The sequence below is a fragment of the Heliangelus exortis genome, chromosome 1 (assembly GCF_036169615.1).
Source record: "Heliangelus exortis chromosome 1, bHelExo1.hap1, whole genome shotgun sequence".
NCBI classification, from domain to species: domain Eukaryota; kingdom Metazoa; phylum Chordata; class Aves; order Apodiformes; family Trochilidae; genus Heliangelus; species Heliangelus exortis.
Window position 1 is genome coordinate 97,119,321 of NC_092422.1, and position 24,270 is coordinate 97,143,590.

The following is a 24,270-nucleotide window of genomic DNA, read 5'->3' on the forward strand; positions in this document are numbered from 1 at the left end:
TCTGATGTACTTATTAATGAAGCTGCAGTTCCTGAATGGGTACATATAATGTCACAATTGATCGAGACAATATACTATCCATATACTCAAGGTCAACTTTGACTACATGTGCATCTACTAACTATAGATTGACTTTATATTGACTAAATAGCAATCACATGACATCTGTGATACAGACACATACACCTAGATTAACCATTATGTGGATCACAAACTCATTCAATATTCTCCCAGGCTAACCACTGCTGGGGCATCTTGCTGATGTCTCAAGTAGAGGCAAGCTACTGTGTACAGACAGGAAGACTGGCAGGTGCTGGGCAAGTAGAATTTCCAGTTAAAGTAAATACGAGCTAACATTACAGTTTTTAATTTCTAGCCATAAGAGATTTAGTTTCATAAAATTCATATTTTGTTTTATCTGGGGATACCTATATGATAGATATGATATATAATGATGCCTATATTATTCAGCAAATCCATGAAATGTCTTGAATTTTCTGTTTGAAATTTGAGTGACCTTACGCACTGTCCTTGTTTATCTCTTACCCTCCTTCACTGTGCTAGAAGTCTTCTATCCAAGGCCCCTGAAGTCAGGAGAAATTTGTCAATAGTAATTAGAGAAGAGAGGTCCATGTTAAATGACAGTGAGGAGATATATTAGGTACTGACATCCTATGTTTTCCTCCCTTCTGATTATTTTTTCCTTTTCTGTCTTTCTCCTGCTGTGCTCTTACTGCCTGGCAGTGTGACATCATTTTACTTCTTATCTCTTCTAGTTCCGTTCTCATCCTTAAGTCCTTCCCTTTATTTCTATTGTTCCAGGGATTTCCTGGTAAAAATAACTAATTTGACATAAGAACCTGAAGTGGGTTTTCATGGCATAGTTTTGGTAATGGGTACAGGTGTGGCTTCTATGAGCTGTTAACAGCTTCCCCTTATGTCCAATAGAGTCGATGTCAGCCATCTCCAAGATTTTTCCTCTCCTGGCCAAGGCTGGAGTGGAATGATGGTGGTAGCACCGGTCTGAAACAACAATCAGAGAATGAAATGAGAATATGTGAGAGGAACAGCTCTGCAGACACACAGGTCAGCTAAGAAGGAGAGGCAGGAGGCACCAGAGCAGAGATTCCCCTGCAGCCCTGCAGTGGAGATCATAGTGAGGACAAGGTGGTCCCCTGCAGCCCACGGAGGTTCCCTGTGCAGCAGACAGCCACTTGGAGGACCCCATGCCTGAGCAGGTGCCCAAAGGAGGCTATGACCTTGTGGAGAGCCCATGCTGGAGCAGGGTTCTGACAAGGCCCGGGGACCCTGGGAGAGAGGAGTCCATGCTGGAAGAGGTTTGCTAGCAGGACTTGTAGCTCCACAGGGGACACAGGCTGGAGCAGTCTCTTCCCAAAGGACTGCACCTTATGGAAGGGATCCACTCTGGAGCAGGACATGAAGAACTGCAGCCCAAAGGAAGGATTTATGTTGGAGAAGTCCATGGAAAACTCTCATGTGAGGGACCACACAATGGAGCAGGGGAAGAGTGTGAGGAGTCCTCCTTCTGAGGAGAAAGAAGTGATGGAGTCAACATGTGACAAACTGACCACAACTGATCCCCATTCCCCTCTGCCACTAGGGAGAAGGAGGTAGAGAAATCAGGAGCAAAGTAATTTGTCCCCATAAAGAAGATATGGAGTATGGAGGAAGGTGTTTTTGAGATCTGGTTTTGTTACTCATTGTCCTGCTCTGATTTGATTGATAATAAATTAAATTAATTTCTCCAAATTGAGCCTGGTTTGCCCATGAAAGTGAGCCTTCCTTGTCCTTGTCTTGACCCATGAGTCTTTCGTTATATTTTTTCTCCCCTGTCTACCTGAGGACAAGAGTGGTAGAACAGCTTTGGTGGTACCTGGCATCCAGCCAGGGTTGACCCACCACAAAACCTGTCAGTGAAAGGTTTTAGTTGGTCAATCAGCTATTACCAAACCAATATATCTTGTCTAAAATGGATAGATAGATAGATAAATAAATAGATTGTAGATTGATAGATAGATAGATAGACAGACAGATATCTTCTAGAGAACAATCATGGTTCAACATTCCTGGTGTACAACTCTCTGCATTTTCACTTCTTTTTTGCTGGTCAGTTGTCTTTCAGCAGCCAGCCATGTGACTCTGTAGTCGTGGTCAAGAAGAACATCTGGGCCTTCTGTGTGTAATGATCATCTATTGGAACTGAATACAAATGATCTTTGTATTTACAGGTGTAATAAAAATAATTACATTCCAAAATTATGTCCTTTCCTTAATGAGATCAAACCAGATCAGTTTAGTAACAGCACATAAATCTCTCATCCATTTCAATGTTTACTAGCAAAGGCAGTAAGTAATTGATGCAGATCTTTGTTATCTTGGCTTTAAGGCTGTGGGAGTCTTGTTAATTGAAACTTCTCTAGCCATGCAAAAGTGTAGTGGTTTGGGTCATCTGAAATACAAACACTTGCAGTGATATTTCGTTATGGTCTTTGTGAAAGTTTGGCTATATAAATTGATCAGTGCTACGTCACTTTTATTTTTATATGGTTAATTAGACCATGCCACATTTCCTGCTTTAAGTATGTAGCTTCTACCTTTTAAATCAGCTTTTTTTAAAAAAAAAGATAATGTCTCTACAACCATAAAACCTGTACTATGCACACAGTATTGAACAGGCCTAACAGAATTCAAGGATCTGGATTCAATAAACAGTAGAAATTCCTCCTGCCCATTCAAGCAACCAACCAATTTTTTTTTTTTGTTTATTGCTCTTGGTTATTTCTCATTGGTTATTTAAACTCACTCAGATTTGAGGTTTTGAGCTGTTTTGAGGCTGAGATGGCAAAACCAGGATTCCTGGCATTTAGAAGCATTCTTCCCCTCTTGAATCGCAAAATCACAGAACCATCACAGTTGGAAAAGACCTCTAAGATCCAACCAGCAATACAGAAAATGTCATGCCCACTAGAGCATGTTCTGAAGTGTCATGTCTTCACTTTTTTCTAATACTTCCTGTCATGGTGGCTGTACCACTGCCCCAGGCAGCCTGTTCCAGTGCCAACCACTCTTTCAGTAAATAAATTCTTCCTGATACTTAGTCTAAACCTACACTGGTGCAACTTCAGGCCACCTCCTCTAATCCTATCATTATTTACTTAAGATGCCATCACCCACATCACTCCAACCTCCTTTCAGGTAGAATCTTACACAAACTCCCTGTCTAGCCTAAATCAGTCGTGGTGCACCAATCAGAGTCACTGGAAGAGTCAGGCACTTTATGGTTGATGCAGTGTAGCATCCTAGCAGTACCTCTCCACTAGAAGGTCTTGGCTCATGAGACAGTGAATAGGTTATGCAGGTGAATTGCTTTGCTCATGAGGTTCTGTAGTAGTTCAGAAGACACTGCAGGGGAAGTGTTTATATTATTCAGGTGTATTTTTTGTTTGTTTGGGTTTTTTTGTAAAATTACTTGTAGTACTTATTATAACCATAAGGAAATAAATTTTTCAGAGTCCAGGTTGATGGGAATACATTCACCATTCACTTTTTCATTTTACCATCTCTGAGCACATCTGTATTTCACGGACTGTCATCTCAGTCATACATTGCTGTTTGTGGTCCATCCAAAGATAGGCTCTCAGGTCTGATGGACCTATAATCCTAACTTCTATATATAGGTATGTGAATAGCACATGCTTTTGCTGGAGCATCATAGCCATAGCTAGCAGTTAACATATCTGCAATGAAGAAGGCAGGAATTTGTCTTTATTGAGTTAGAATTAAGCTTTGCAGGTGCTAACCCATAGAAGTTCACTGAAACTTCATGGCCAGCAAGCATGGAAATTGAATATCTGCTGAATAGGGTGTTTAATTTGCAGGGCTGCTGAAGCAGGCTTGCTGATACAACGTTGTCATATTTTAGTCTGTCAGAACAGTTTTGTGCGTGGTTCTGACAAAAAAGATTAATTTCACATGACAGATCTCTTGTTTGGAGAGATGCAGGGTGATTAAGCTGTTAATATAGTTTTTTATTATTCCTTTAGAAGTATTCAAAGAGTATTTCTTTAAATACAGCTCAACGTTGTGTGGCAAAGGTTGAGGCACCTGTGCAGTAGTGAATGAAGGCTATCTGAATATGAATGACTAATTATCAGGGAACGGGAAAACACTAGTTTTCTTTCATAACTGAGATGGCTTCCTCCTATTTAGAATAATGTGCTGGGGAAATAATTAGCATAAGGAAAATGGAGTTTTGATAAGTAACTGTGATGTTCATAATTATAGTAATTTTTGTATGATTTCTTTCATTTATGTTCATGTTTTATTTCACTTTCCTCTTTCAGTCATAAAAGCTGATATTAAATTTTTGATTAAACCTATCTCACTGTAGACAGCCTCCTTAGGAAAACTGTTATCTTTGTATGATAACAGTGGACTTAGCACAATTTTGTTGTTAGGATTTCTTTCCATTTCTCTGAATTTGTCTTCCCTATCATAGTAAATCACACAGAATAATGAGTCAGGAATGTTCTAGACATATCAAATTTAACATGGAATTAAAAAAAACAAACCAAAAAAAAGCCCCAAAACCTTTTACACTTTGTTTGTATGATGTTCAATATTTTTTACTTTATTCTAGATCAAAATGTTTAATCCAAAGGGTTGAATAAAGAGTGGAAATATTTTGTTAATTGTGCCATTTAAACAATAAAGGGGAATCTTCCTTACTTAGCTCCTAAGTCTGAAGGAGTAGTGTCTGTCAGAGGGCTCTGAAGGTTGTCAGCTTGGGCTGTGCTTGTTCTTGTTCTGAGTGGTATGAAAAGGTTTTTATTCCATCCTAGCTTTCTGTGAGTCTGTATTATGTATTGCAGTCAGCTGAGAAATCCAATTTCTTGCAAAAAAAAAAAAAAAAACCTTTATGCAGAAATGAAGAGAAGTAGTTTAGACATTAGTAATGGTTTTCAGATCTATTTAAATATGATGCTATTGAAAAATTGCCACATCCCTCATCTCATTTGCTGCCTAAGGAATTAGCTGGTGAGTTCTCCTAGTAGCTAATTTGGTGTTAAATTGCTCATATTGTTCCTCTTATCAGGGAAAAGTACTGATAGGAATTCTTTCTTTCTCTTTTCCATTTATTCTAGTTGTTCAGTAGGAATGCTAGGGTTTCAGGGTGCTTATTCTCAAACACTGTTGAATAACACCATATGGTTGTGAACTACATTGTATCACTTTTTTTCCCTCAAATTCTGTGATTTATAAAAGCTTAACAGGATTCTCATAGTTTGTGTACTTAAGCTATACTCCTGGCTGCTCACAGCTCACCTTTTCAGGTGGCAAGACACATGAAATACAGAGGCATTGAAGGATGAATTGTGTCCCATTGAAATTCGGGGAGACTTTTGGGCAATAGAATTATTGTCCTGCAAACAGAAAGAATTTTAGTCTGCACATGTACAATCCAGCTACAAATTGTTGGTCAAGGTCGGGGGTTCATGACAGAGCCCTGGTGCAAGCAGGTTGTATACTGAGGATCCAAGCAGGGCTACAAAGGAGTAGCAAGCAGGCTACAAAGGAGTAATTTAGAAAAGCTGTGCAGGCATAAAAGGATGGTTCGAGGAAAACCAAAGTTCTGCTAGAAGGGACATGAAAGGCCACATGAATTGTTTCTACCACTACAGTACAGTGTCTCAGCCCCCTGTTTAGTGGCAGGATTCAAGGAGGAGAGCTACTAGCAGTGGGCAGTAACCCTGAGTCATGAGTCAGGGATAACTTGACCAGCACAGGCCCACAGGTTCTTTCAAAGGGTGATGAGAGAAATAGTTGATATCCTTGCAAGGCCACTATCATATTTGAAAGAGTGTGGAAATCACAGGGACACTTCGTCTGAATTAGGTAAATGTCACACTAATTTATAAAAAAGGCCAAATTTATAAAAATGGACAAATAATCAACCCAGGGATCTGCAGGCTGGTCAGCTGCACTTCAGTCCCATGGAGCACGTAAAGCAGGAGGTGAAGTAATGATGGGAAACAGTCATCAAGGATTGACCAAAGGTAAATCACACCTGACCAATCCGATTACCTTCTAAGATGAAATGTCTAGGTCTGTGGATTAGGGATGAGTAGCAGATATGCTTTACCTACACATTATCAAAGCTTTTAAAGCTATCCTCTAGCATATTTTTGTGTTCAAATTATGATGTTATTGGCCAGGTAGTTGGACAAAAATGACTGCCATTCTGGTTAGGCTCAGAGAGTGATGCAGTCTTTATTCTAACTGTAAGCCAGTAGCAAGTGGAATCCAATGATAGTTATCCTGAGATCTGTCCTGTTTGACACTTCTCTTGACTACCTGGACAAGGTGTTGGAGTGCAGCTGACATAAAATTGGGATGAGCAGTCAATACTCTTGAAGGCAGGGCTGTCATCTAGAGACAACTAGACAACCTTGAGGAGTGGTTCAAGAGAAACCCTATGAAAATCATCAAGGAGAGATGGAAAGTCCATCCCCTTGAAAGGAAGAACCACTGGTAACAAAACCGGCTGGTAATTGCAAGTCTGGGGAGAATCTCTGCTGGGGAAGTCCTGGGGCTCTGGCCAGCAGCAAGCTGAGCATGAGCCAACAGCCTGCTCTGGCAGCAGAATTAGCCACCAGCATCCTGAGCTGTATGAACAGGATCATAGCTGGTAGATTGAAGGAAAAAATCATCCACCTCCACTTGCACTTGGTAGATCAAATCTAGACTGTATCTAGTTTTGGACCCACCAATACAAGAAAGGTTCCAATTAATTAAAGAAAGTTCAGCAGAGGGCCACCAAGATGGTCAAGGGTTGGACCACTTGCACTGTGAGGAGAGACTGTGAGAGCCAAGGCTTCTTCAGCATGGAAAGGTGAAAAGACAGCTGTGAGGGGACCTAGTAGCTGCCTGTCCACACCTATGGAGAGGTCACTGAGGAGGCAGATACAGGATCTTTACAGCAGCACATGGTAGGAGAATGAGAGACAATGGGCATGAGTTGAAACAAGACATGTTCATATTGGGTTTAAGGGTACAAGCTTCATACTGGGTATAAGAAGAAACATTTTCCTTCTGATGAGAGACAGGCAATGGAGCAGGTTGCTCAGCAAGACTTCACAGATGCCATCCATCCCTGGAGATTTTCAAGACCAGCCTAGACAAAGCCCTGAGCAGCCTGTATGATCTTGTAACTGAACCTGATTTGAGCTGGAGGTGGCTGGATGACAGACATCCAGAGGTCCTTTCCAAATTGAAATATTTGGGATCATAAGAATAGGTTTAAGGATGCTTAGTTGCATGAAATCATTAGCAGAATAGTCTGTTAATAGGTGAACTTCCATAAATTCTGCTTTTCTATTATCCTGATATGGTTTTATTAATTGGAAACTACATATTTCTCTGGGTTATGGTAGAAATAATGTAAGGATAGAGAGACATATTGCAAATAGACTATCTGAGGCATTCTCAAAAAGTTGATTCAGCTCCAGTTCTCTTTTCTGATTACTTAGTGTTCTGTACACCACAGATTAAGAAACGAAAAGAACTATTTTGCTCTGTGCAACCAGATTCCTCGACACTCCATAATCCGCTTTCCAATAAAATATACATATTCTTATTTTCTCTTTCTTATGCATCAGGATAAAAGGACTTTCTGTGGCTCATCATCATAATAAGCCTATTGTAAAAATTATTTTACTGAAAGTTAGAAAAGATGTTTGGTTTTGTTTGTTTGTTAATTTGTTTTTTGTTATTGTTTGTTTGGTTGCTTTGTTTTGGTTTGGTTTTATTCCACTTATGTCCAATTGTTACTAGAAGTAGAATGCAGGGCCTCCTTAGGGCCTTCCTGCTACCCGCTAGCTCCTCCAAATTTGAAACTGGCTTCTTGGAAAATGTTTTGTCTTTTAAAATAGGAGTAATCCCTCATCTCTATGAAAAATGTAGTTATGCCTTTCACTTGAGGTGTACTTGCCCAGAATAATTTTCCTGAACATTCAGTTCCAGTTTGGTATTTTTCCTGAGTACAGGGGACCTCTGTACATCAATGCTTTGATACCACAGCTGCTTCCTAGTAGTTCCAGATTCTGGACCCTGGGGATAAAATGAAAAGTCTGCAGTAAATCATCAGGGAAGTTTCTTCTATTGCAGAGTCTGTTTAGAAAGAAATAATAGGAGGGATCCCCACTTGTTTTCCTGTGGTGGAGAATCATTTCCCACCTTTTTTTTTTTTTTTTTTTTAATTTGCGATATGATGAAATAACAAGGCAAATCTTTATCTGTCCACAATTCAAATAATTGCATTTGACTATTCTGTAATTTTTTTATAAAATTAATAACAAATCATCAACAATTCTGGTCTCTAATTTCAGCTGATTAAGTTATTAACAGCAGTGCAAAAGAAGTGCCTTGAAAAGAGTCAAGATACAAAATTATGCTCATTCTCATGGGTTGTAATGAAAATTATAAATTGACTTTTTGGGACAGGCATATTCAGAGCATCCAATTAGTGACTCAGACAATGATATTAAAGAAATAAAGATGAGACCAAATATTTGAAATGTTGACAAAATTACAGCAGTGAGAAAATTAGAAATTGATGTGGTAAATAGATTCCAGCAGTCACTAAAAGCTGTTTCACTGCAGTGATGAAAATCTTTTTTATTCCCATCCTTCAGTTATTCATTATCTGTTGCCTTCATTGGCTGCATGTACTGAACCAGCATCAAAAATTGCCATACAATTGAGAACAGTCTTCAGGCACACAGTGCTGTGGTTGTCAGAAAATTCTACAGGCAGAAAAGGGACCAGTCATGTCTCTGTTCATTTTCATTTTTCAGATTTTTTTACTCTTTCTCATCCTAGCACTTATTTCTTCTTATTTCATCCTAGAAACTTATTTCTTCTGTTCTGTCATCTCTGTATTTGCTAATCCATTTTTCTTTTCTCCCTCTCTCTGCATACAATCTCCAACTCATCTAAGACACTCTCACAAAGACTACTTTACCTCTCAATGTCTCCTTTCTCCTGGTTCTGACCTTAATATTTCTCCATCAAGATTATCACTTTAGTTTGATTTCTTTGTCTCACCTGCATTCAGCTGTGATTCTTGTTTCCACTAGTAACATCTCAACATCTAAAATAAAATCATTATAGTTCTTTAGCCTAGATTGCTCAATTTTAATAGTAATAATACTCATTTTTTGGAAACCTTTATTTCTTTTTAGTGACATTACATAAGTAATGTCTCAAACTGCTTTGAGATCTCAAGATGGTCATGGTTTTCTATGTGATAGGAAAAATAAAGAACCAAAAAGGCTGTATAATGTAGCTAGCCAATATGATCCATATTAGATTTTGATTTTGTTTTGACAAAATTTTGTATCTTTCTGTACATTGCTTTTGCTATGTAAGAACAAAAAAAAAAAAGCAAGATGTATGGCTTTAAAAAAATAATTACTGTAGTCAAACACAGGCTGTAAGACTTCAGATCTAGATTTATCATTCAGCTATTATTTGTTGGGACAGAACTCCAGCACATGATTCTGGTACAGACAAAGATGCTTCTGGAATGAATACAATGAGTTTGAAACAGAGCTCCAAAGCATCCAGATATGTACACAGGCAGGACAGACATTGTCCTTGATGAGGATGTGCTGAGAGGATTACTAGTCTAGAATATCCAACAATTATCCTTGCTGAATTTGCAAGTGTACTAAATCTTTGCACAACAAAACCAATGCTTCAGTTTTACAGCAATCCATTATTTGTTCAGATAACAAAGGATAAGAGTTTTTTCTGCCATGACTCTGGATGAAGATAATTTGTCATGCTAAAACATCATTGATATTGCATCCGTAATAGAGCTGCTGTGAAAAAATTGGTTTAAACTATCATAAAAACAGTATTTGGACGATTATGATAAAACTGAGAGAAGTATTCCCTTAAAAGCAGCATAATATTTCAGTCTAAAAAGTTGCCAAAAAGCTACTCCATTTTGATGTGTTTATGTAAGATTACTGTCACATCCTGCATGCTGTGCCTGCTTGGTGGATTGTGTGGGTGGGTTTTTCTTCTGGGTAAATGTTAGAATGTTTATATTTGAAATGTAAGGATGTAAATTTAGGTAAATCTGTTTTGTGTTACTCTGTCTGTATATTCTCTAAACTTGTATTATACACTTTAGCTCAGAAAATTATTCAAGACACTATTTCAGTGACTTGCCCCTAAACATAAGCAACAAAGGCACTCAGAGATGCATTTCTGCATTAGAGTTTGACTCTACAGTGAACCATACCTATTGTACAAAGTAATTCTGAATACTATGTTGTCAGACTAAACAATTGCTGGAAAAATCATGATTTATTGCTCATCTGTCTTCCCTGAAACAAAACAGGGAATCTATTGATTTTTTTAAGGCAATTTTTATTGCGGTGTGAGGCACCACAATGGCTATTAACTATAATATTGTATGGGCAGTGAAATAGTCAGTGTTATTAGTTAATGTGCAAGCAAATATCGACCAGTAATTTTCAACAGTAAATGTAACAATACGAGACGTGAGTGTTTGATCAGCATTTTATTTTGACAATCCAACAACTGAAGAAAATCTCAGAGTCAGAATCCAGCTACTATTAAAATTTACGCCATGATTTCTATCCATCTATGTTTGACAAAACTGGCTGTGAGCCAGAGGTCCAATGACTTTAGCTTTAGGAGGAAATCAATGATATGCAAATAGTTATTGAATTGTCATAAACTAAGCAAAGCAGCTCAAAGATTTAAACATAGGGAGAGGTTTTAATTCAAAGAACAAAGACTTGCTATTGTTTCCCTTGAAATGTAGGCAGTTTTTATCAGTGGTCTGTTTTGATTTCTTAGGAAAAAATACTGAGAAGCTGAGTGACAAACATGTTTCAGACAAAGTATAGCTACCTCTTTTGCCAGTAATAATGTATAACCTCTGATAGGAACAGAAATGTTTCACTTCACCCATCTGAGAGTATTTCTGTAGTAATTCCTCCATCATGCATTAGTGCATGGGACCTCTTGCTTTTAGTGGTACCTCCTTGCTTCCAGGAGGGCAGCACCTCTTGGGCTCCACTTCCAGTGATACCAGTGCTGAAGGATGAATGCAGTTTATAGCCCAATAAATATGATTTTGACCTTGCTACCAGAAGGCCACAGGCTTTGGGCTTGCCTTGAGCTGCTATGGCTTTAACAGGTGCCTTGTGGAAAAGCAAATGGGAGTAGCTTGGTCTGGTAATAAAAGGCTTAAATTTACAATACAGAAGGGAAACTCATATTTTCCAGACCAAACAATTGTATATCTAGGTGTAGATTTAGTACTAGAGGATTGTTTATTTGGTTATCTCATTTCAAACATAGAATCTTAGAATGATAGGATTTTCAGGGTTGGAAGGAACCTTTAAGATCATCCAGTTCCAACCCCCTCTGCCATGGGCAGAGACACCTCCCAATAGGTCCTCAGAGCCCTGTCCAGCCTGGCCTTAAAACCCCCCAGAGATGGGGCTTCCAGCACCTCTCTGGGCAACCTGCTCCAGTGTCTCACCACTCTCATGGTGAAGAACTTATTCCTAACTTCCAATCTAAATCTACCCTCCTCCAGTTTGAATCCATTCATGTAAGTAATACCGTTTTTCAGATTTGATAATTGGCATTAGATAAAGCTGCTGGAGATGCAGAAAAGTGAGAGATATTTGCTACCTATTTTCTGTAACACAGGACATAGTGAAGTGAAGCAGAAGCATAGCTGAACTCTTTATTGAAAAATCAAAACGTTTTTCTGTTAACATTAGCCTATACCACTAAAAAATGATAGATTTATTATCAAATTACTAGGAAACATAAAGCATTCAATTAAGATTTGATTCTGAGGTTGCATGTTTTTAATTCTTCATCACAGGCAGGTCTTCCATGAATCACTCATCATTTATGAAAAGCATTAGGAGAATATGCATAATGTTCATTCTCTTAGACAAGGAATTAGAAGGAAGTCAATTATGTCAACAGACTCTATATTATTAAAAAAATATTTCCCATCAGTTTTATCAGTTTTCCTCAGTGTGAAATAAGGTACAGAATAGACACACTCTGTCCATGAGAGTCCTATCCAATGTAGCTTACTTTTATTTATTTTAAATTCAGACTTGCACATTGTAACCCAGTAAGCATGGTTATATTTGGCACAGCTGGGGTCAGGCATCAGGCTGTGTTGGGTGCCAGGGGGTGGTCAGGCTGCCTGTGGCCTGAGGCTGAGCTGGGTTCAGCAGCACCCGTGGTGGTCGAGCTCCCTGTGGGTGCTGCCAGGAACCAGGGAGTCCTTGGGAGAGAAGGAGCTCCTGAAAACACAGAGCTGTGGGGCAGCTCTCCTCCTGCCCTAGGATAAGAGGGAGAAGGCCCAGGTGAGAAAATGTGTAATGAAATGGAATGGGACAAGAAATTGAGGATCTCGTACAAGGTTACCACATGCAAGGGGTAAATACTAGAAAGGTGGTTTTGTAAATGTCACAGTTTTGTATTACTGATGAGGCTTTTTTATATTGGGTTATTTGGAGTCTGACTGTTAAAATGCTAACTGGGCAAGCAATAAACGGCATGCTCGTTTCACTCATAGTAGTATTTTGAGTGTTACAGCTGACAATACATCTAATTAATATTATACTAATAAGTATAACTAGTATTTTTTTTTAATTACACCTGTATTTCAGAAAGTGCACAAGTGATTATTTTTTCCCCTTGTACAACAAAGAACAGTTAAAATAAATTGGTCCCTTATTTAATTTATGCATTAAGGACTCTTCAAACATAATTTGTTGACTGTCCTCTTGTTTTCTTTGCAAAGCAGCAAGCCACATTTCTCTTCAGTGTTACAAATACCTGACTTCCTCACTACCTCTGGGGCTCGTATCCTTGCAGACTGCTTGAGAAACAGGAAAGCTACTGTGTAATTTAGCACCTGAGGCACAGAAACAGCTTTAATAGTGGTTCATGGAGGCCTGTGGGAACGTGGGGAATTAAACCTTGGCACAGTAAAGGTCAAGATTCAGGTCTCTGCTGTCACTAATATCAAAGCTCATTCACAACATTACGCATTCATAACAATATTAGTGACTATTATACTAGTTAGGAGCAGATCCAGCTACAGATCTTGAAAGGATCTGGCTGATTTTGCAGGAGGAGCTCCTGGTCTGGAATTGTATCTGGTCATTGGCAAATGCAAGATCTGTCCTCAGGACCCCTGATGTGAGATGGTTCACATCTGAAGAATCATCTGCCTCTGGGCAAGGAGAAGCCTGTGCATTGAACATTGGTAATTTTTGTAGCTCTGTGGAGATGAAAAAAATTTTAGCATGCACAGAGGCATTAAGTCATTGTTGGTAAAAAAACACATTATCCTCATCTCTCAAGATCTGTGGTGATTGTGCATGATTTCACAGCAGACATGGTCAAACTTCATAGCTCCCATACCACTCTCCATCTGTTCTTTCACCGTATTTCTTTCCCAATGGAACAGATAGCACTGAGTATTTTCCTTTTCTTCCTTCTCAGAGTGAGACGTGCCCTGATGGGGAAGCAAGCAGATTCCACAGGAATTTCCATCTCTTTAGAATCACCACACAAGAATATAGAGAAACATCTGTAAGATCCAGGATATCAAAGGTGATTTTTTTTTTCTTTTTTTTTTGTGTCTGGCCCAGAAAAAACAAATGCAGATGGTATACTAGTAGAAATTATCTGCTAATAGAATATTGGTTCTCTTTCAGTTGGAAAGCTTTTAAGTGTTACAGATAGCAGAACTATCAACATAATGTAAGATAAGGGACATTGGCTCATAATGGAACACTGTTGACCTGATTGATAATATTTATACACTTGGAGACTCTTTTTTTTAATGACTTTATTCCCTTAACAAGGCAAGAGCTGATTTCAAAGAGGCACTGTTGTCATCTGGAAGTCATCTGGAAATGGTTGAAAAGTCACAAAGGTCAAATTAAATGACTGGCCTAATTTCCATTGTGATATATTTCAAACCATAAGATCCTTTCAAAGCTGAAGCAATTCTGAACTTTTGCTTACAGTAGAAGTGGATGGTGGATGTTTCCTAAAGAATTATGGGCATTTTTTTCTAAAATCAGGTGAAAACAAGCCAATGAGGTTGGGAGAATCCTACTGGTGTGGAGATTGACTCACTTAGTTTCAATGTCTATCACTCCAGTAATCACAAATAAGACCCAGCCATCCAAATTTTGGAGGATTTTGGTGTTTACTGGATCCGCAGTCCACCATTATTTTTAGACAGAACTAACGTATATCTGAAACAGTAGAGCACATGGACTAGTACTAAGTAGACATGCATCAAAGACCACTAAAACCATTACAAGAAAGGCACAATCCTACTTGACCCCTAGTTAATACACATTGCAAAAATTTTGTCTGGATTGTAATTGTTTAGTTTGATTTTTTCTTATTAAACTATTTTATACATAATGATTGATGGAGCACTGCAAGATCTTTAAATTTTGACAAGCAAATCAAATAGCTTTGCTACAGAATCCAATCTGGAATCTAAAGCTATTAGCTTTTTAGGATATCTAGCCAGTAGGAAATTATTTAATCTATTTATTTTAATTCTCCTGCCTGTAGGATATCTCTCTATGTCTTGGAAATAACATTTGACAAGGACTTCAAGATTATAATGTTAGGATTATAATAATAATTAGATCCATTTGCAGCATTTCCTAGTCATATTATAATCGTTCTGTAGTAAAAACTATCTGGTATTTGGAAGAAAGAGCCTGATTGTCCTTTTACAGCCAGTGCCAGATTCTCAGGTGGTGTAAATCAACATCTCTTCCAAAAGCTAAAGATCTTGGCATCTATTTTTCACACTTACTTTGTTTACAGCATTATTTCAGAAGCATTGTGATTGTAATTCTTTCCCTGGCAGTTATTATTTTTTCAATTTACAAGTTTTCTTTCCTCAATCCTGTTTTCATTGAAATTAAAATTAAGAAAGTTTTTTTCACTTCAGCATTAGCTTAGTTGATTTGATAAATTATGCTTAGTTAGCATCAGTTTTTCTGGCAAGAGGGGAGGTCTTCTTAATTCTGTGTTGTTCCAGGATAAATGCTATAGACTCTTCATAGGCTGTAATGATTTTTAAGTTCAACTAATAGGTCTTAGACATTATTTCCAGTTCCATATATATTGATATGGGCAGTGTGTGAAAATGTCCTCCTAAGATTTGACCAGTAGGCTTTTCTATACATGTATATTTTAAAAAATTAAAGATTCCACAAGAAGTAGTAATGTGCATCACTGAACTTTTGATTCCCTTTGTTCCAACCAGATTCATTGACAGAATTTTCTTTTGCTAAACCAACTTTTCTGTTAATTGACCTGTTAGGTTTCCTATACAAAAATCAAGTGTCTTTTCTCCCAGTTCATAGAATTTGCCAGCTTTTACTCTATGTCACAGTTTAACGCTGTATCAGCAATTAACCAAATGACAGATGCTATTAATTCCCCTTCCCTACCTGATAAAGAAAGGAGAGAGAATAAGGGAGAGAGACTTATGGGTTGGAAACTAAACTACACAGCTTTAATGAAACAGTAATCATAAAAAGGAAAAAAAGTATATTAAATATAAACAAATATACAGAAAAACAATACCACGTTCCTCCCCCCTTTCTCTCCAGTAACTCTCATGTCACCACCAGGGCTGCAGGGCAGCCCTGGTAAAGTCCAGGCTGGACTGGAGCTGGAGGAGCTGGAGGCAGGAACACACAGATTCAGGCTGGCATGGAGCAGGACCACAGGCAGAGGAATGGATGGAATCCTCACAGGATGCCAAAGCAAACAGGGACAGGCAAAGAAGGGCCAGAGAGACAGGCAAAGAAGAAGGAAGGGCTTGACCCTTGTGATCCCTTAAATTATACCGAGTATCATGCATAAGGGATGGAATACTCCATTTGGCCAATTTTGGTGACTTGTCTTGTCTGGTCCTCCCTAAAGGAGGGTTGCAGGTGTGACCCATTTACTTCCTTTCTCTTTCTGGAGCATAAGATGTTCTTCAGAACTGAGCAGTGTCCTTGGTTCTGCACACCAGTCTCTAGCTGTAACTGTAAATATCAAGTGTTATCAGTCCTAGAAGCAGACACTGACTGAGAAACTTGCTGTTGGTTTCAGCGAGAACAGCTACTTATGAGAGACATAGCTAAAAGCAAAATTACAAGACAGAAAATTTGCTCTATCTTGGCCCAAACCAGGACACTCTACTTACAATTGAACTTGTGTATTTCATATTGTAGTAACACCTCTTGCAACATTTCTTCCTTACTGAAGATCATTCAGGTGTGGTCTTGTTCTTTCTAAAGAGCCTTTCCTGAGGTAACATGGTAGCTGTTTTCCTCCAGTCTCCCATTCAGCTCTGTTTTACCTATGTGTTAATTTGCTTTACACTATCTGAAACTCACTGGCACATTCTGGCCCCATGCATCTATTCCCCTCTCTCTGTAATGCTGGTCTGCTCTTTGCTCAGTTAGGTCATTGTTTTCTCCTTTATGCAGGGAAAATCTTTAGTGATGATCAAAATTTTGCCTAAGATAAAAGTCTGAAAGATCCACTTTTTTTTCCAGGTCTGAACCTGGAAAGATGTGCCAAAGCAGTGCAACAGGACAGTACCTTCTCAGTGAGATGGACTGTGGGTAGAATCCCGTCTTGTACACTATGGATGCTTCTTGGGAAGGGGTGACTGACTCTGAAATGAATTTGCACAAGAGGAGAAGAACGTTTCACACAGGGGTTGTGTTCTTTTCACATACTGGAATCAGTGCAGCAAACCATGGAGGGTAATGTCACTGTCAAGACAGATTGCAAGAATATATTATAAACGAAGTGTCAGCTGGATTTGGCATAGCAACCCCTACTGTCTCCCATGTAATAGTATTTGCTTCATCCAGAACTGTTTAAGTTGAGCAGTACTTGAAGACAGTGATAGGTATTTGCATTTGCTCTCACTGTTGCATTTCTAGAGCACTACCATATGCAGCACCATCAGTCTCCCCCTTAGATCAGACAAGAACTCAGATGTTGAGGTTGCTAAGACATTCATTCTCTCAAGCTACTGGAGTAATCTGGATGGATTTATATGCCAAAGTAGCAAAAATGAAACAAAAATTTATTGAACTCTTAACTGTCCCTAAAGGAATTTTAAGTGCTTTTAGTTATTCACCCAGTTTCCTTCAGCTGTTGATCTCTGAAACACATTCTTTGCTGCTTTCAAATAAGGAATCACCTCTGTTAATGACAACCACTTTTCATTAACTAAATTTTATTGAAATAATCAGCCTCCTTCTTCGACCTCTAACTTGAAAGGCAGCCTTTGACACCACAGAGCTATTAGAACAGTAAACAATGATTTCTCTTGTATTTAATGCATTTATCACTTTGTGTTTGCAAAACTATACTTGGTTATAGGAAGAAGTCTGTAAATTAAGCCATGTCGTAGGTCAAATCTGAGTTCCTCATTTTAAGTTGATGGAAAAGCTGATGGATTGATGGTCTCTTTTTCTTTTTTTTTATCTGTGTGATTTACAAAGCTCTACAAATCATCACCATTTCCATATATACACTTGCTATGCAATTTTGCTACTTAGTCACTTCAGAAATTGGTAGAATAGGATCTTCGGTGCTTGACTTCTATGCAGTAGAAGCCGTGTCACTTTGCTAATTATCAGAATAAGCAAACCAAGCCTGATAGGCAATATTGCAAGACTGTAATAATAAGAATTATAATATTAACAACAATAATGGCCGTGATTATAATAGTAATAATTATATTAATAATAATAATTAAAATCTGTGTAAATGTGAACCAGTTTCTCTATTATCGAAGAGCCTTTCTAATGAGTGTAATGTAATAAATCAAAAAAAAGAGAGCAGAACTCTTTGCTGATCATGATTTTATAACATTTAGTGCTTGAAAGTCCATGGGAATGGTGCTGCTCAAAGTGACTACTAAATTGATTCACTTTTATACACACTTCTCATCATGCAGCTTGCTTCTAATATGTTTTTGTCTTTTTTCCACAGGGCAAAATGCTGGAAATATCATCCATCCACCCCTACAGATGCAAAAGTAAGGTGGATTCACAGAGCAAGATGATGATGATGTGTGTTTTCAGTCTCTTGAGATCTGTACCATGTTGAAATATAGTTAGCAAAGTGCTTCATGCTAACAGAGGAGGCAGGATGTTATCTTTGGACTGCAGATGGGATTTGGGCAAGGAACCTTGGGATTGTGCCCCCTGTCTCCCTTGTTTCTCTTATGGTGGCTGAGTGGTGGGCAATAAAGGGCAGGCAAACAGGGCCATTCTGATGCCATTATTCAGTATATTGCACCATCTTTAGGCACAAAGCTGTCTCAAAAAACCCATAAATAGTAGTGACACTGTAGTTCAGTTTGGTTTTTTTAATTCTTCCCTGTTGGTGAAAAGAAAGGCTGAATTGTGTGTTGAAAAACACCTAGAAGAATGATAGCTCACAGAGCAGGTATGTGATGGAGCCAGACACCCTCATTCCTGGATCATTCATCCCAGGAAACTTGCGTTTGCTCTCTCTATACCTATCCATGCAGGTATCACCCTTCTGATAGAAACCTGAGCAGGCAGTTCTCCTCCCACCATAATGACACCATAGCTATGCAAACACCTTTCCAGTCCTCTGGAAGTGCAGGCAGTGTCTGCAGGGCCATAGGTACTGGCCCGGTTTCTCCACTGTTCTTAAACCCATGGATTCACTGTAAGAGAAGTCTTCACAACTGTTTAGGTTAAAAATCATGGTGTGAGGATTTGTTGTCCCATGTAGCATAAAAGATCAAGGTTCACTTCCTAGGAATATGAAATACTTTCAGTAAATAGAATTCGTATTACTGAATTGATAAAGACTTTGATGATGTCAGGTATCTTAGATATCCCCACTCTTTACACTAAATTTAAGTTTGTTATAAAGTTTTGGTCTTTTTCAATGTATAGCTACCTGTAGAAGTGGCAGTCTTGTCACTCTTTCTGTGCTTCACATCCCTTGTTCGTTTTCTGCAAATGTAAAAAGCCCAACTTGAGGGCCTAAGCCATTCTTTTAAGACTGACAAACTGCAAAGTGAATGAAAATGTTAACTAAATGTTATCTTAGACATCTCTAGCTCAAAGGAAAGTATTGAAGTTAATTTAAAATCTATCATTTTCCTTCACGTGGTGTGGCTGGAACACAGGAAGTACAAAAACCAGAAAACAACAGCTTATTTTGGCTACACTTGGCTTTGGGAGAGCTTTTCCTCTGCACACTTTTACTACAAAGTTAAAAAAAAAAACCTAGTAACAAGGCTGTTGTGGAGAGGGACAGGGAAGAAAACCAGCAAATTCATACAGAGAAACCTCAGTACTCACAAGAGGCTGCATGAGCTTGTGACAAAAAATGACTGTCTAACAGTTTAGAAGGGAGTATAATCTGGTTACTGTACCTTTTACTGTATATTATATAGTAATCTTCCAGTGCTGATATCACAGGATTTATATCTCCTGTAAGAGGAATACAGGAGATTTTATTTTCCATAATTTGTATCTACTAAGTAATCAATATCAGTAAAGCACCTAAGAAAATAGGACATTTCTTTTTACTAAGCAGGGATATCATAACTAAGGCACACGCAAATGAAACACCTTGAATGTCATTAGTTATGCATTGCAGATGGGCTGTTGTGTGAGCACACTGTGGGAAAGAATAGTAGAAAGGAAAGTATGGTCCTATAAAAAATGATGAGAAAAATAGCAAAGGGAAATTGATCTTTTCATACGCCTTATGACTAAAAAGCCTTTTTTACACAATGGGACACCTGGTATTCCACCAGAGTGAATTAACAAATCTGTATTGATGGAATATGAGAAGTAGAATGGGAAACTACATATTTTATATGCATTCTACCGAAGCTGATTAAAATAGCATGTTCTATGCAATGCAAATGACTTATGCAGAAAGTATGATTTTTAAAAAAAGACTTCCTGGCTGAATAAACTTTAGCATAAATATGGTAAATACTGATAATTTCATATATTGCTTACTTATACAGAATTTAGTTGTATTATAAGGGAATTTTATAACATTTCAACTAGAAGAAGTTTTTGTATTCTGCTTTTCATAAATGTTACTGCTGATTCCCACAAGCCCTGGTTTCCGTATCTTTTGATGGTGATGAGGATAACCGCTTCATATTCTGAAGAAGGGGCTGGCAACCTGACAGAAATTAAACTGAAAAGAGGTGGGAGCATTTCCATCTTGCAGCAGAGCCAGAAGTAGTATAGTTGAAGCAGTAGAGCACTGAGCCATAGCTGCTAAGTCAGCTCAAGACTATAGCAGTGTGGCAGTGTGCTTAGGGAAGCACGTGTCTGGATAGCATCAGTCTGCACTAGGTGAGTCTCCCTTTCCCATTTGGTATCAATTAATGGGTTAATCAATTAATTAATTTGCTCAGTACAAATATCCCTGTGAATCTTTGAAAGTCCAGTGTCCTCTTTTTCAGGTACTCAGCTCAGAAAAGTTGAAGTTTAATTCCATATTTAGATCCATCTTGAGAAACCTTATAGTGGTCGTCATACCTTATAGGATCACTTAGCTTGATGAATAGATATCCAAGTATGGAAACAAAGGACTAGTCTCACTATAGTATGATAGAGTATTTGCCATATATATCAGGAAGCCACAATATAAAATGGTATAGCTACACTGTAAATTAATTAAGCTTAAACTTTTAGAGCAAACTCATGATTATTACAAATTATTTAACTTGCATATTGATTAATGCTGCATTAAAAGATGGCAGATCCATTTGGATACTATGGAGTATTGCGATCAACTTGTTAACTTGTTTCAAGATATTTCTTGATATTATTTTCTGGCTTGAGGTATTTTGATACATTGGTTTTGTTTACAATAAAGGTAGATTTATTTTTTTTTTTACATTTAATCCATTATTTAGTCAGAATATATTTTAAGTACTAGAAGACAATATCTTTATTTTTCAGATGGGTTTATTACTAAGCTTATATTAGCAGAATGGAAGGTGAATCCATTTTACTTGAGCAATGAACATTGTAGGAATGTTGCTCATTTAGCTTCTCTCTCAGCGGCCCAATAAAAATTACATTTTTGCTATAAGTAATTTTGCAGCACCAAAAAAGGAGGATTCATCTGCAGTCTTTTTGTAAAAGCTCTTGTGGACTACTTTGCTGGTAATTAATTGTTTTGAACAGCATCTATGTAAGATAATGATGGCCTAAAATTCCTGTATTTCTTCTTCCTTGGCAGGTCTCATCTAGACTTTTTATCACCCAATTTATGCCACCTAAACTATGCAAAATTTATTATGTCTTCCCCCAAGCAAGATCCTGCCTCTCTTCTTTTTTTTAAACACCTTCATCACTCACATGCTCATTAAATCCAGTCAACTGCATCTTGTAGCTCAGTGTGGCTTACTGCAAAATGGGGGTGAAGTTTTTCTTAAAGTCGTAGCAGTCCTAATTAAACTATCCAGGACTTTTAAACCATATCCTTATATTCATCTTGAGTTTGACTTGTAATTTTTGAACACTAATGACTTATTTTTTGCTAATCTATGAGTAAGTAATAGATTACATTCCCATTATTCTATGTGGTAGTAACTCCTGTTTTAATATACAAGAGGAAGCATTCTGGATAAATAACAAAAATCGCTTCACATTACTCTTGGATCTTATTATACAGAAAACCCACTGAAAGTCAACTGAGGAATCCAGCTATTATTCTTGATCCTATTCTTTATGGAAGAATAAAAAGGCACCCTATTTTAACAATAAAGTACTTGTATTTGGCATAATAGATTAAACACAAATGAAGCACCAAAAAAATGAAGCACAAATCAAGCACAAATGAAGGCCCAAATCCAAAATTTCAAGATCCATAAATCTTGAAATAAAGAAGAGGTGATCTTTTCAAAATGGAGGTGATGGAGGGAGAATGTGAGTCACAGAAAGATGACAGAGTAGCCAGTGGTCAACTCACAGCAATAGGAGAACCAAGCATCACATGGAGCATAGAGACATTCTGGGCTCTAATAAGTATCTTCTCCACTGATCTTTGCTACTATTGAGTGGCGCTCTGAAAAAAACTAAAGAAAATATAAAGGAAATATTTGACAAAAATCATCCTGAATTTAATTCCACTGTCTTCACCTCATCAAAATTACAGATTTCTTCGAATCTGGTCTGCTAATGCTGAATCCATTTGATCGTGCTAGACATTTTTTGCCAAAGGGCAAATCCAGCTGCACTTCTTAACCCTGGTGAAGGTTTGTTTGCTTTGATTTAGGACAAAAGCATGTCTCAATAATTATTAAAAATCAGAGGACTATCTGATAAAAAAGTCAGGTACTTGTAAGCTGAAAGCATAAGTTTCTCTCCTGTGGGAGGTCCATTCAACTCTTACACAGTTCACTGTGTTCCACAAATGAATCATTTGCATTCGGCTGCTCTAATAATACGGGTTTATAAATACTAAAACTAGATTAAATAAAATTTTTGAGATCATATTGGCTATACATTTTTGGTAGAGAAGCAGAGTTTATTGACAGTGAAAGAAACTCAGGATGTCAAGTTAAATACTGATAGGACTAAACCAAAACATTTCTCAGGTGAAATGAAATTTCACAAGATCCATCAAAACTACAAGAAATAGGAAAGTAAAAAGACGGTTTCGGGGCAGACATATTTAAGTCCACTCTGAAATTCCACAAGGTGGAACATCTCATTTTAGGCACTTAATCCACAGAGGGTTCAGAATAAATTAAGGAGAAGGCACATAATATGGTGCAATGTTAGTTACTTAGGAAGACTGGTGTATTTTGCAGCTGCAATACAGAATGGCAAGAGAATTGATCACAGCTCAGACAGCTCTTGAAGAGTACATAAAATTACTCGTCGCATCATTTCTTTCTTGCAGATGTGACTGAAAGAATTGTTTCATTTACTGCCCCTATGGAGTGAGGACCTGAACTAATGCACAGCTTAATACCATTGCTTCACTGTGTGTAAATTCCGATGCACGCAATTGTAGAAGCAGTGAAGGAAAACTATTCAGTTGCCAGATCAGCATGTATCTTTGTCAAGAGCCAGGTCATTCTGAGAGCTGAAACACCATGCAAAATATGCAGCTGAAGGAGAGATCCAAGGGGCCTTGTCTTCCCTATACATTTTGCTTCTGAGACTTCATGCTTACCTGAAAAGAGACAGCCACATCAGCGTAGTATGAAACTTCTAAACTCTAGGTCTTTGAACCAAAAAGAGAAAAGCTGGTTCCTTTCCTGCTGTAGTAATTTATGTAATTTCCTACAAACTGCATAAACGAACATTAATTCTTTATCTATGCTCTTTCACTCCATGTTCCACTTGCCTATTTTAAACTGTCAAGAAAAAAAAGGTGGAACCCTCTATCGTGGTCCCCCTGTCCAATGCACCAGCAGGTGGTACCCTCTGACACAGGGGTGGTAGAAATCAGCTAAAAGAAAGTCGTAACTACAGCATCTACTTGGTTAGGGAATGTATGTCAATGCCATAGCACTTACTTAGTCAAAGTCAGATCAAGAGGATTATGCTGCTGCAAGGGAAAAGGTAAGATACATTCCTGTTTAGTGGAGAGTTTCTGAGTCTTTACATTATCCTTAGTGGATTCCCCTTATCCCAGCTGAACCTTGATGGAATAATCTTCCCATAAAGCCAAACATAAGGTAGTTTGAAAATTTCCTTGAAATACCAAAAACTAGACAGTAGTACAATTAGGTGGGTGACTTTTAATACTATAAAGAGAAGAGTTCTCCTAAAGTCATAGAAACCTCGTGCCAGAAATCTGCTTTATCACTGTGGCTGCTCATTGCTGTATTGTGCTAGCAAACAGGCACTCACTGTCAAAGGATTAAATGTTTTCTATGAGCAAAGTGAGAAATTATCTCTTTGACTGCTTTTCCCAGTTGCTCTGTGTGGTATGGGTTGTCTCTCTATACCTCTTAAGGTCTACAGAGTGAACTGGCTCACAGATCTCTGTGAAAAATAACAGGTTACTTGCAGTGAAGTGGTCAGGCCTGTTCACCAGTTGCATTTGTAAAATGGCCACTCAGTGCAGTTTTTG